The sequence below is a fragment of the Serinus canaria genome, chromosome 1, assembly GCF_022539315.1.
Source record: "Serinus canaria isolate serCan28SL12 chromosome 1, serCan2020, whole genome shotgun sequence".
Lineage (NCBI taxonomy): Eukaryota > Metazoa > Chordata > Aves > Passeriformes > Fringillidae > Serinus > Serinus canaria.
This window is the reverse complement of record NC_066313.1, coordinates 109,837,831-109,848,097: the sequence shown is the minus strand read 5'-3', so window position 1 is coordinate 109,848,097 and position 10,267 is coordinate 109,837,831.

Below are 10,267 nucleotides of genomic sequence, written 5' to 3'. Positions count from 1 at the left end.
TCAGGAATTTTTAGTCAGAGGTTTTCTTCCCGTGCTGGAACTAAACTTGGCCATTATAACTGCATGATGTAACAAAATAATCACTACTGCAAGGCCTAATTTGGTGAATTTCTTGGGGTTACCTTGCTCTCAAAGGTTTGCAGTGTTCAAGGTAAGTGATCCCTGTTACTGGCCTTGGGGAGGCACAGAGCTGCAGAGGGTGTGAAAGGATGAGATACCCCTGGCTGAAATGCTCCTGAAAGATAGCTCCCAAACAGATTCCAGGTGAGAGGACAGCTGGGAAGGTCTTTAAAGGGCAGCCTTGGCAATGAGACTTTCTCCTTTTTTGAAGGAGCCTGTCTGGACATGGGAAGGTGAAATTAATTTGCTTTAGATGCCACCAGGGTCAGAGATCAGCCTGGCATGAACATTTGGCTCCCATTCACATCAGGTGGGTCATCCTAGTGCCAACAGGACTTTTGGGGACTTTTCTGACCTCATTCCTTTCACCTTTTAACAGAAAGAAAGAAAACAAGCTTGCTTGTGTCCTTGGAGAGACCAATTCCTGTGCCACGGTGGCAGCAAAGGGGGGGAATGGGGACAGGATGAGGACAAAGGGCTTTGTGTGCTCCATCTGTCATCTTTATGTTCCTCTAGGATATAAAAATGTGAGTCATCTGTCTGTGGGACTGATAGAGAGAAAATGAACCCTTAAATAATCTCTTCCTCTCTTTCTTCCTCTTTTGAGTTGGTTAAATCCAATAGGCTTTGTGCATAGAGACCCCTACAAAGCAGAAGTGCCTTAAATCCTGTCCTTTATTAAAGTTTGGGCCTTTCCTGTCTTGAACTCATCCCTCTCTCATGCCACAGCTCAAAGGAGGGTGAGATTTAGGAGAAGGAAAAAATTTTCTCTCATCATCTTTTTACCTTTCTAGACATTTTAAAATTAAAAAACTGCTCATGCCATAGTCAACACTTGCTTTAACAGCTTCAGGGTTGCTGCACTGCAGGTTACCCCTCTGACTCCAAGTCCCCTGAAGCTCAGTGTGGGTCACTGATGGCTTGATGTGACTGCTCATGGTCACCAGGGAAAACAGCCCTGCAAAAGCCCCATCCTAATGCTCCTGCTTGGGCTGGTGGATTTCAGCCTGGTTCCAGGAAAATGCTACAGGAACCCCAGACCGAGGTGGCCAGACCCTTTTGCACCTCCCTACACACCCCAGGAGGCAGCAGGGCTGTCCTGAGCCCCTCATTCCTGCTGGGTCAGTGTTTGATCCTGCAGGAACAAGGCTGGAATTGCTGGATCAGCCTCTTTCCCTGGTTTTGGGAGCCAGCCTTTTGCTCCTACCTCATTTTCCTCACAGGAGAGAGTCAGCCATCCCTCTCCTCAGGAAAGCAGCAGGGTGAAAGCAGATTTCAGCAGGTTCTCTGCTTCACCCCCTTGCCATCCAGCTAAACTCAGATGTGTTCTGTCCTCTCCAGTCCTCCATAACAAACATAAAAGTTAGAAAACTGGTTTTGAAATAATGAATTAATTAAGTTGGAAAAGACCTCTGAGATCATGGAGTCCAAAAAATTCTCCTCCATGTGCTGTGGGGTGTGGTTAATAATTCACAGTTGAAGTCATGGGAGTAAAACCCATCTGAACTGTGAGATCCCTGCAGGAGATGGGGACGGATGGAGCCACAGCCCAGCAATGTTTGCCCCACTTTCCTGAAACCAAAAGTGCCCAGGGATAAAGCAGCAGGAGTTCAGCTTTGAGTGGGCACAGGGAGGGCAGAACTGCACCAGCCTTTGCTGGACCCTGACCTGGGGCTGTCCCTGACCTGGAGCAGCTGCACCTCTGGAGCCATCCTGAGGGCTGCAGGGGAAGGGCTGGTAATTGCAAATTCCATTTTTCCTCCAGCTTTCCACTTCTTCAGCAATGCTGGGACAGGAATATGAAGGGATTAATTACCAGAGATGGAGGTCTTTATTTTTTCCTGACAAACTGAGCACATTTGGGTATGCCCAAGTCCCTGAGTGCCGTCCCTCAGGGCTCAATTTGGTTGTCTGCACCCTTGGTGCATCTACAATAGCCCATGGCATCTGCAGCACCCCTGGGAGCTGGGCAGCACCACTGGGGAATTTGCACCACACCCCAAGTGAGCATCCCAATCCACGCCCAGCCTCTCTGCCCTGCCCTGGTTCTTGTGCTCAGGTGGGACTATGCTGCTGGATTAAAGGATTCCCATCACCCAGGGGTTCTAAAGGGACAAGTTTCCCCCTTCCCCTCCCTCCCTCCATCAGCATCTGAGCCCATCCATGCCTGAGCTTGCTGCAGGAGAGAGGAATTGGTTTTTTTCCTGGTTAATTTGTGTATTTAATGACCTCGAGATAGAGTTGTTTTCCTTTGGCTTGGGCGAGCACAGGATTACCCAGAGCTCCTCCTAGCCCTTGTTCTTGCTCCCAGCCATGCTCAGGAGATCACTGCTGTGGGCACACACTGGCATTTGCCTCTCCAGTATCCCCAAGTGCCTCCTCCCGTGCCACAGCCCTGGAAGAAGGGACACCACAGCACAGACTGTCCCCTGAGGCTGCATGTCACAGATTCACACACTGGTTTGGCTTGGAAACAACCTTAAAGATCATCTGGTTCCAACCCCCTGCCATGACACAGGGTCCTCCTGCAGCTTCTCCTTGCTCCCTCTGCTCCTGTCAGGGCCACACCTGCCCTTGCCCTGGTGAGGAGCCAAACCTGCATCCAAAGTAGCCATGAGCTCAGAGCTGCACTGCCACTGAAAACAGGCACAACACAGGTCAGTCCTCTGAGCAAAGGGCTGCTCAGTGAAGTAGGTTATTGTCACAGACATATTCTATGAAAAATCCTTTTGCTAGGATCTTTTTTCCTGAGAAACCTTAGAAATGAAATGTAAATAATGATTATCTGCTGCTGTGGAATGCACCAGGTGCATCTGTGATTGGTCTCATGTGCTTGTTTCTAATTAATGGCCAATCACAGTCCAGCTGGCTCAGACTCTGGTCAGTCACAAGATTTTATTATCATTCCATTCCATTCTATTCCTTTCAAGCCTTCTGATGAAATCCTTTCTTCTATTCTTTTAGTATAGTTATAACATATCATTTTCTTTTAATATAATATATATAATAAAATAATAAATCATCCTTCTGAAACATGGAGCCAAGGTTCTCATCTCTTCCCTCATCCTGGGACCCCTGTGAGCACCACCACAGGTGATGGTCCTAGCCTGCTGTCAGAAGTAGAATATATTAATCTTGACACTTTATTGAGATTTTTTTTTTTTCCTATTCCTAGCAGTCCCTCTCTATGCCTGCAGCCACCACGTTGCTGTGCAGGCTGGTGTGCCCATGAACAGCCCCCTGAGGGGTGCCACTGCCCTTCCCTATGGGAACAGGCAGTGCTGGAAGCTGGAACATCAGCTATTCAAAGGTGTCAGCACAGGGCTCAGTGTGGGATCAGTGATGCCAGGGGACTGTGAGCAGGGCCAGGTGTAGGAGCTGAAATGAGGGATGCAGGACTCCAGGCTGCTCTCCAAAATGCAGTTTATTGTATCCAAGAGTTACAGCAGCCCAGGGTGGTGGGTGACAGAGCTGTGCCCACAGCTGTCAGCTCCAGCTGCAGGCAGGCCTGGACACCCTTAGTTTAGGTTACAATGCATTATTTACTTTTCTTTGCTGAGCATCTTCATACAGTAGAACCAATCTATACCTTAACTTTTACCTATAGCCTATCATAACTCCTGTAATCACCATATTCATGTCACTGCTCTCCAATCACTAACAGTCAGTACATTACAGTGTAATCTAGAAGTTGTTTTTCAGTTTTCTTGCAGTGGAAAATTCTGAGACCTTTTTTCTACTTGCAACATTTGCTGACTTGTTTGCCTGTGCTATCTTTCTTCTTGGTAAAAGCATATTCTTGTTTGAGGTGTTTGTCCTTTGCTCTGAGCCACAAAAACCCCTTCTAACTACAGACCCTTTGCCTCCTTGGCTATCCAGTCAGACTGGCTCAGTAATTCTTTTCTTCTATATCAAAACTTGCTTTAATTTCTATTACTTCTTCAGATTCTACATTCAAAAATCTTTCTGCCAAGTAAAGATATCTGTTAGATTTTCTTGCCAAATTTTCATCCTTCCCAACAGCCAGGGACAGTTCATGGGACAGAGGATGGTCCATGGGACAGAGGATAATCCATGTGACAAAGGACTGTCCATGGGACAGAGGATGGCTCATATGACAAGCAAAAGGCTCAAGAAAAGCCCCTCAGCTCCAGCATGGCACTAATGATGGGTTTTGTGGCTGCTTTTGGCCCCCTCTGAGGCAAACCAGCCCTTCTTCCTCTATCCCCTGGCCATGCTCTGCTCCAGCCACCTTCCCAAGGATCCCCCAGGGGCCAGAGGTCCAGCCAGGAGCTCTGAGGCATCACAGCTTGCCCTGCACAAACACCCCCAGCACAAATCCTTTTTTCCTGTTTCACAAAGTATTGCCCAAACAACCCCTGAGAGACTCTGCCTGTCCCTGTGCCTCTCCTACTGCTCCTTTCCAGGGCAGCTAAGTGCACCTCCATAAGGAACCCTAAAGTGAAAGGTTTCTCCATAAGAAATCTTTCTGAGCTGTGTACAGCACGGATTATACAGGATGATGCCACAGAAACTTATTTAAATAAACTTTACACTGTTAGCAGATTAACTAAACCTTTAGGAAATCTCTTTTCCCTTCTGAATATTGGCTTGTTTTTGGAGTTCATTTATCTTGGAGAATGAAAATTGATTTGATCTTTTGTAGCACAGTCCTTGGGGTATGTTCTCAAAGCCACTTTATTTTTCCTGGTGGGACATACACAACAGAGTGAGAGGCACCCATACAGAAATTGGAAGCATCAACACAGCTGTACTCCCTAATTCTCTGCTGGTAGGGTGGGGCTGCTCCCTTTGAGCTACTGAATGCTTTAAACCAGCTTTTCACCAACTCAAGAAAGAAAGAAGCTGCAATAATTCCTGATCTGATTCGGAAAAATGCGATTTTTGATCTGCTCAAAAAGCAGCACTGCTGGGACAGCAGATCTCTGTGTGACTGTGCTACCACAGCTCAGAGAAACACAAATCATTAGTGTCCCAACCTTTACCCCCCCCTTCTTTTCTGAGGAATAATGCTCAAATTGCCTTAATTTGCTGTGTCCATCATGTCCACCATGATCCTGTACTGAGCTGCATTTCACCTCTGCACATAACTTTGCAGCTAGAAGCATAATACTCACTTAATGTTTAATATTTCTTGATAGTGAAGCAAGCTCCCTATGAAGTGTTGTGCAGCAGCCCAGGCTAATTTCAGATGATGGATTTTGCAGTTCCTGGATGCTGAGAAACTACCGAGCTTTGTCTCTGGGTCACTGCTGCCCCACAGCCAGGGAGGTGGTCAGGATTCAGGATCATGTCCATCTGCAGGCTTTGGGCAGGATGTGTATCCAAAGGAAACAATCCCTTTGGAGGTTTTTATTTACGCTGGTTGTGTTTACTCATACACACTGATTTTTACTGTTTTAATTTTTTTAGTCACTTTTGATTAACATGTTTTTAGCACATTTAAAGCAGGCTAGTGGCTGATCCTGGGCAAAGGGAAGTTCAACCATCAAGCTGGGCATTCTCACCAGCCTGGCTCTCATTTATCACTGGGTGTGTGTTCTGCCAGCTGCTAAATAAGTTATCCAATACAGTGAATCACCAGATCAATGCTTCTATATGTGTGTGCAGCAATAATTTCTATTTGCTTGTTAAATTATGCAAGTGATGGGGTCCAAGGGACAAAATAAACAGTGATGGGGGGGGGGGGAAAGGGAAGAAATTGGTTTTTTCTTTGTGAGGCAAATATGTGCAGCCACAAATGAGACAGGATTGGCAGAGGGGCTTGTTGCTATTCCTCCTTTCTTTTACCAGTGTTTGGCAGATTTGGTACTTGTGCCTTCAGGTAAAAGGCAGAGCAGGGGTGCAATCCTTCCACTCCAGGCTCTCCTTGCCTTGCTGGATAATGTGCAGGGGTTGCAGCCCTGGGGAAATTTGGATTATGGGTCTGGTGGAGCTGCAGTTCTGCTGCAAAACCATCACTGGCAAAAAAAGCCTGGGAGAAGCCCCATTCCCGTGTGTGCCTGTGGTTTCTGTTGCTTCCTGGGAACTTCCCCATGGCCTGAAGAGAGCTCATTAAAGCCACACTCATTGCAGTAATTGCTGTCCATAGGGACTGATTAGGGCTCAGTCAACATTGCAGGGCTGGTGACGTCAGTGGGGTACAAAAGGTGACACTGCTGCCTGCCAAGTTTGGGGTGGAGGGGTTACCCCAGGCAGGCACCAGCTGGGTGCAGGCAGCCCTGGGGAACAGGAAGCTTTTGGGAGCAGGGAGCTTTTGGGAACAGGCAGCTTTTGGGGAAAGGCAGTCTTTGGGAACAGGGAGCCCTGGGGAACAGGGAGCTTTTGGGAAAGGGCAGCTTTTGGGAACAGACAGCTTTTGGAAAGAGGCAGCTTTTAGGAACAGGGAACTCTTGGGAACAGGCAGCTTTTGGGAACAGGGAGCTCTTGGGAACAGGCAGCTTTTGGGAAAGGGCAGCCCTTGCAGGACTGCAGGAGCTCTTCCTGGGGGGAAGGATGCCCTGTGGGCTGGGATCTCTCCCCAACAACTCCCCTGTCCCTGGGATGGCTCTGGCTCCATCCCTGCTCTGCTGCAGTGCTCACACTTGAGCTGTGTGTGGTATTTGTGTGATTCTCATGTGTGACAAATCCCCCTGTCATGCAGGTCCCTGTGAAGACAGGTCTCACAGTGACACCCCTGGTGTCTCACAAAGGGATGCTGGCAGCTCTCAGAGGGCTGTCAGGAACAGCAGTCATCTTCCTTCTCTCCAGCAAATCCATATCTCAGGCAGGGACCAGGATTTTCAAGTCCTAGAATCAGCTTTTGCAATGGGAAAGGGATTAATTGATCACCTGAAGCAGCATTTCTGAATTTCCAGTCCCAATCTGTCAGTGACCACAGCTGTTGCTGGCCAGCACAGCAGCTGGCAAAAATGAAAAGGGAACGAAAAGGGAAAGGGAAAGATTTATAAGTATGAACACATGCCCATGCATATACATGGGTGAACAGGAAAAGGGAAGTCACAGAAATAAACAAGCATCTCTACCTGTAAATAAAAAAATCATTTGGCTGCATGGTCCAAGATGTTCCTGACTTTGTTTAAAATGACTGTGGCCCTCAGGCTGAGAAAGCTGGGAAGGGCTGATGCAGAGGTGCAGCACATCTGGCACTGCACAGCAGGGCTGCCAGAGGGCAGGCCTGGCATTTGTCAACACATAGACTGGGATGCTCCCAGTTTGCTCCATCTGCTGCTGGCAGGGAGGGGAGCAGCCCTGAGTGCCCAGAGCCCCCGAGGCAGTGAGGTGTGCCCTGCCTCTGCAGCCACTGACCTGGCCTTGAGCTTCTCTGTGGAGCCCAGTCTCCACCAAACACAGCCTTTTGGGAGCTCCTGCACTGTGAAAGGGAGAGCAGAAGGTCCTGGATATAAACCACAAACTTAAAGCTCTTTTCCAAGGCATTTTTCCCCCTTTTTGGTTGCTGGCTTATGTTTATTTTCAAGCCTATCTGCAGTTGGAGGCTCCATTCCTTCCTCTGCCTCTCTCTTTTCTCTGCAAACACCCAGGAGGCTCAGTTCCACAAGAATGAAGGGTGAGGGGGCCAGTGGGGCTGTGGTTCCCTTGGGAAGGAGCAGGGCTTGCTGCCCAGATGTCACTGGAGCAGGGGACAAGGATCTGCTGCCAGTGACACCTGTGCAGGGACAGCAGGACAAGTCCAGGGATGCTAAGGATTGACTGGGGCTGTGACAGGGGCACAGGGCAGGTGACAAGGGGCTCCACCCCAGAGGGCTGAGGAGATGAGGAGGAGAGGCTGCTGCCTTGTGGTATTTGTGTTGTCCCCAGGATGAGGTGGAGAGATGAGTTTGACTTTATGTTCTTAGAAGGCTGATTTATTATTTTATGTATTTATATTAAAACTATACTAAAGAATAGAGAAAAGGTACAGACAGGAGGTTACAAAGAAGAATAAGAATTAAAAACTCATGACTGACTCTTCAGAGTCTGACACAGCTGAGGGTGATTGGCCATTAAGTAAAAACAATTCATATGAGACCAATAAAACAATGACCAGTTAGTAAACAATCTAAACCACATTACAAAGCAGCAAACATAGGAGAAGCAAATCAGATAATTATTGTTTTCATTTCTCTCTGAGGCTTCTCAGCTTCCCAGGAGAAGAAATCCTGGGCAAGGAGGACTTTTCAGAGAATATGACAGTGACAGGAGGAGGTGAAGGAAATCTTGAACAGGTGTCACCTTTCTCTTCCCTCTTCATTGCAGCCATGGTGCAGTGAAGTATTTTGTTTCTGGAGAGGTTTAACTTCCACTTCCCTACCAGCTTGTTAAAATTCAGTTATCTCTACATGGCTGTAAGTGTCTAGCACTGGGTACCTATGCAGAAATAATTTTATGAGATGGTCTTAGTTTTGTAAGATGTGATCCCATCCCAGCCTTAGTAAAAGTGCTAATAAAAAGGGAGGTTGCTAAAGCTCTAAAGAAACTATTTTCTTTCTGTCATTGGTGAGTGACAAAATAATTTCTAAGGAGAAGATTCTTTTTCACTGTTAATGTCCAATTATAAATTCAGCCTCCAATGGGATTAGACAGGTGTTTGGAGATGTGGATAATAAACTGCTCAGCAGATCTCTCAGGATCAGAGCCAGCTCAGCAGTGACATCTTACTGCTATTCCACTGTAATTTTTTTCAATATTTTGAAAATAACAATATATGAAAGCATGAGGAATCCTGGGGCTGTGATTTCCAGGGCATCCCACAGCGTGAGAAGCCAGCAGCACTAGCACACAGCAGTCACACAGTTTGGGGAGCTGGGGCCAGCACCCACCAGAGGAGACCTGGGGAGGTCTGAGGATGCTCTGACCACACTCCCAGGTGCCTGAGAGTCCCCTCCTCTGCTGGGAGAGCTCCAAATCCTCAGCAACCTCCCCTCAAACTGCCAAAAATGTGACAAGTGCTGTGGCTGCATTTGCATTATCCACTGCTGGTGGTTGGGCATGAACTGGTCAGGTTATTTATTTATTTTTCAACAGAGGATGGAGGCAAAGTTTTGCTGTATGCTGCCATCTGCCGAGGGCTTCATATGATTATGAGCATTTAAAATTTGTTTCTGACAGAGATAATGCTGCTTAGAGTAAAGGTGACCAAATAAATGACACATGGAGTGGTAGGAAAAGGATCTAAAACTCCCTTTCCACTTGACCCCCCTATGCAAAATGCCCTTCAAACAGTGGGAAACCTGTAGGAAGGAATTGTGATTTACTGGTGATTTTAAGCGCAAATTATTGCCTCTAAGTGCTTCATGTTGTGGTGCTTCAAAGCATTCTTGTTCTTTTCCCTTCTCAGTTTCCTCTCCCTCTCTGCCTTCCCTGTCTCACCTGAAAGCTCCAGGGGGACAAATTTATGGCTGGCAGCCTCAGAGCAGAGCTCTGACCTGGGTGCCCGAGGCAAGGCCAGGCTCCTGTCTCAGCTGCCAGCCCTGTGCCTGCATTTACCTTGAGTAAATACACTCCAGCATTAGGAGGTGGGGAAATCAATAATCTTTTTTCCTCTTGCTCATTGCTCTTTACAATTGCATTGCTCAGACTATTAAATCTCTCTTCAGGGAAATAAACTGGTGATGGAGTCAGTTTTCTTTTGATCAGGAAATACTGGTCTGGTTGTATTTTGAGAACCCATAAGATTGGGTGCCTTTTTTACCTCTCCCTTGCCAAAAATGATGCAAACTACTCAAAAACTTACTCATATACCTGGTGTTAATGCTGGGGCCACAACCTGCTGTCCTCTGCTGGGGCTGGAGCTCCACCAGAGAGAAAACAAAGTGTGACAAAAGCAACAAAACAAACTTGGAAGCCTCTGCTGGTGTTAAACACATCAAAAGAGAGATTAGAGGCAATGATCAAATGTGCTCTTTCAGCCCAGATAAGAAACACTTCCTTGTACCTTCCCTAAAGTCAAACACACCAGGTAAGCTCCTTTCTTACTGTGCTTTATGTAATCTGGGGCTCTTGGTGCCCACAACTCTGATACTGCTTCTCACAGGGCTTTTTGTTAGAGGAAATAAATTTGGCCTGCAAGTCTTAAACAGTGCTGCACTCCCAGAGATGCTGGAGTGCGTGCACCTTTCAGGGATCC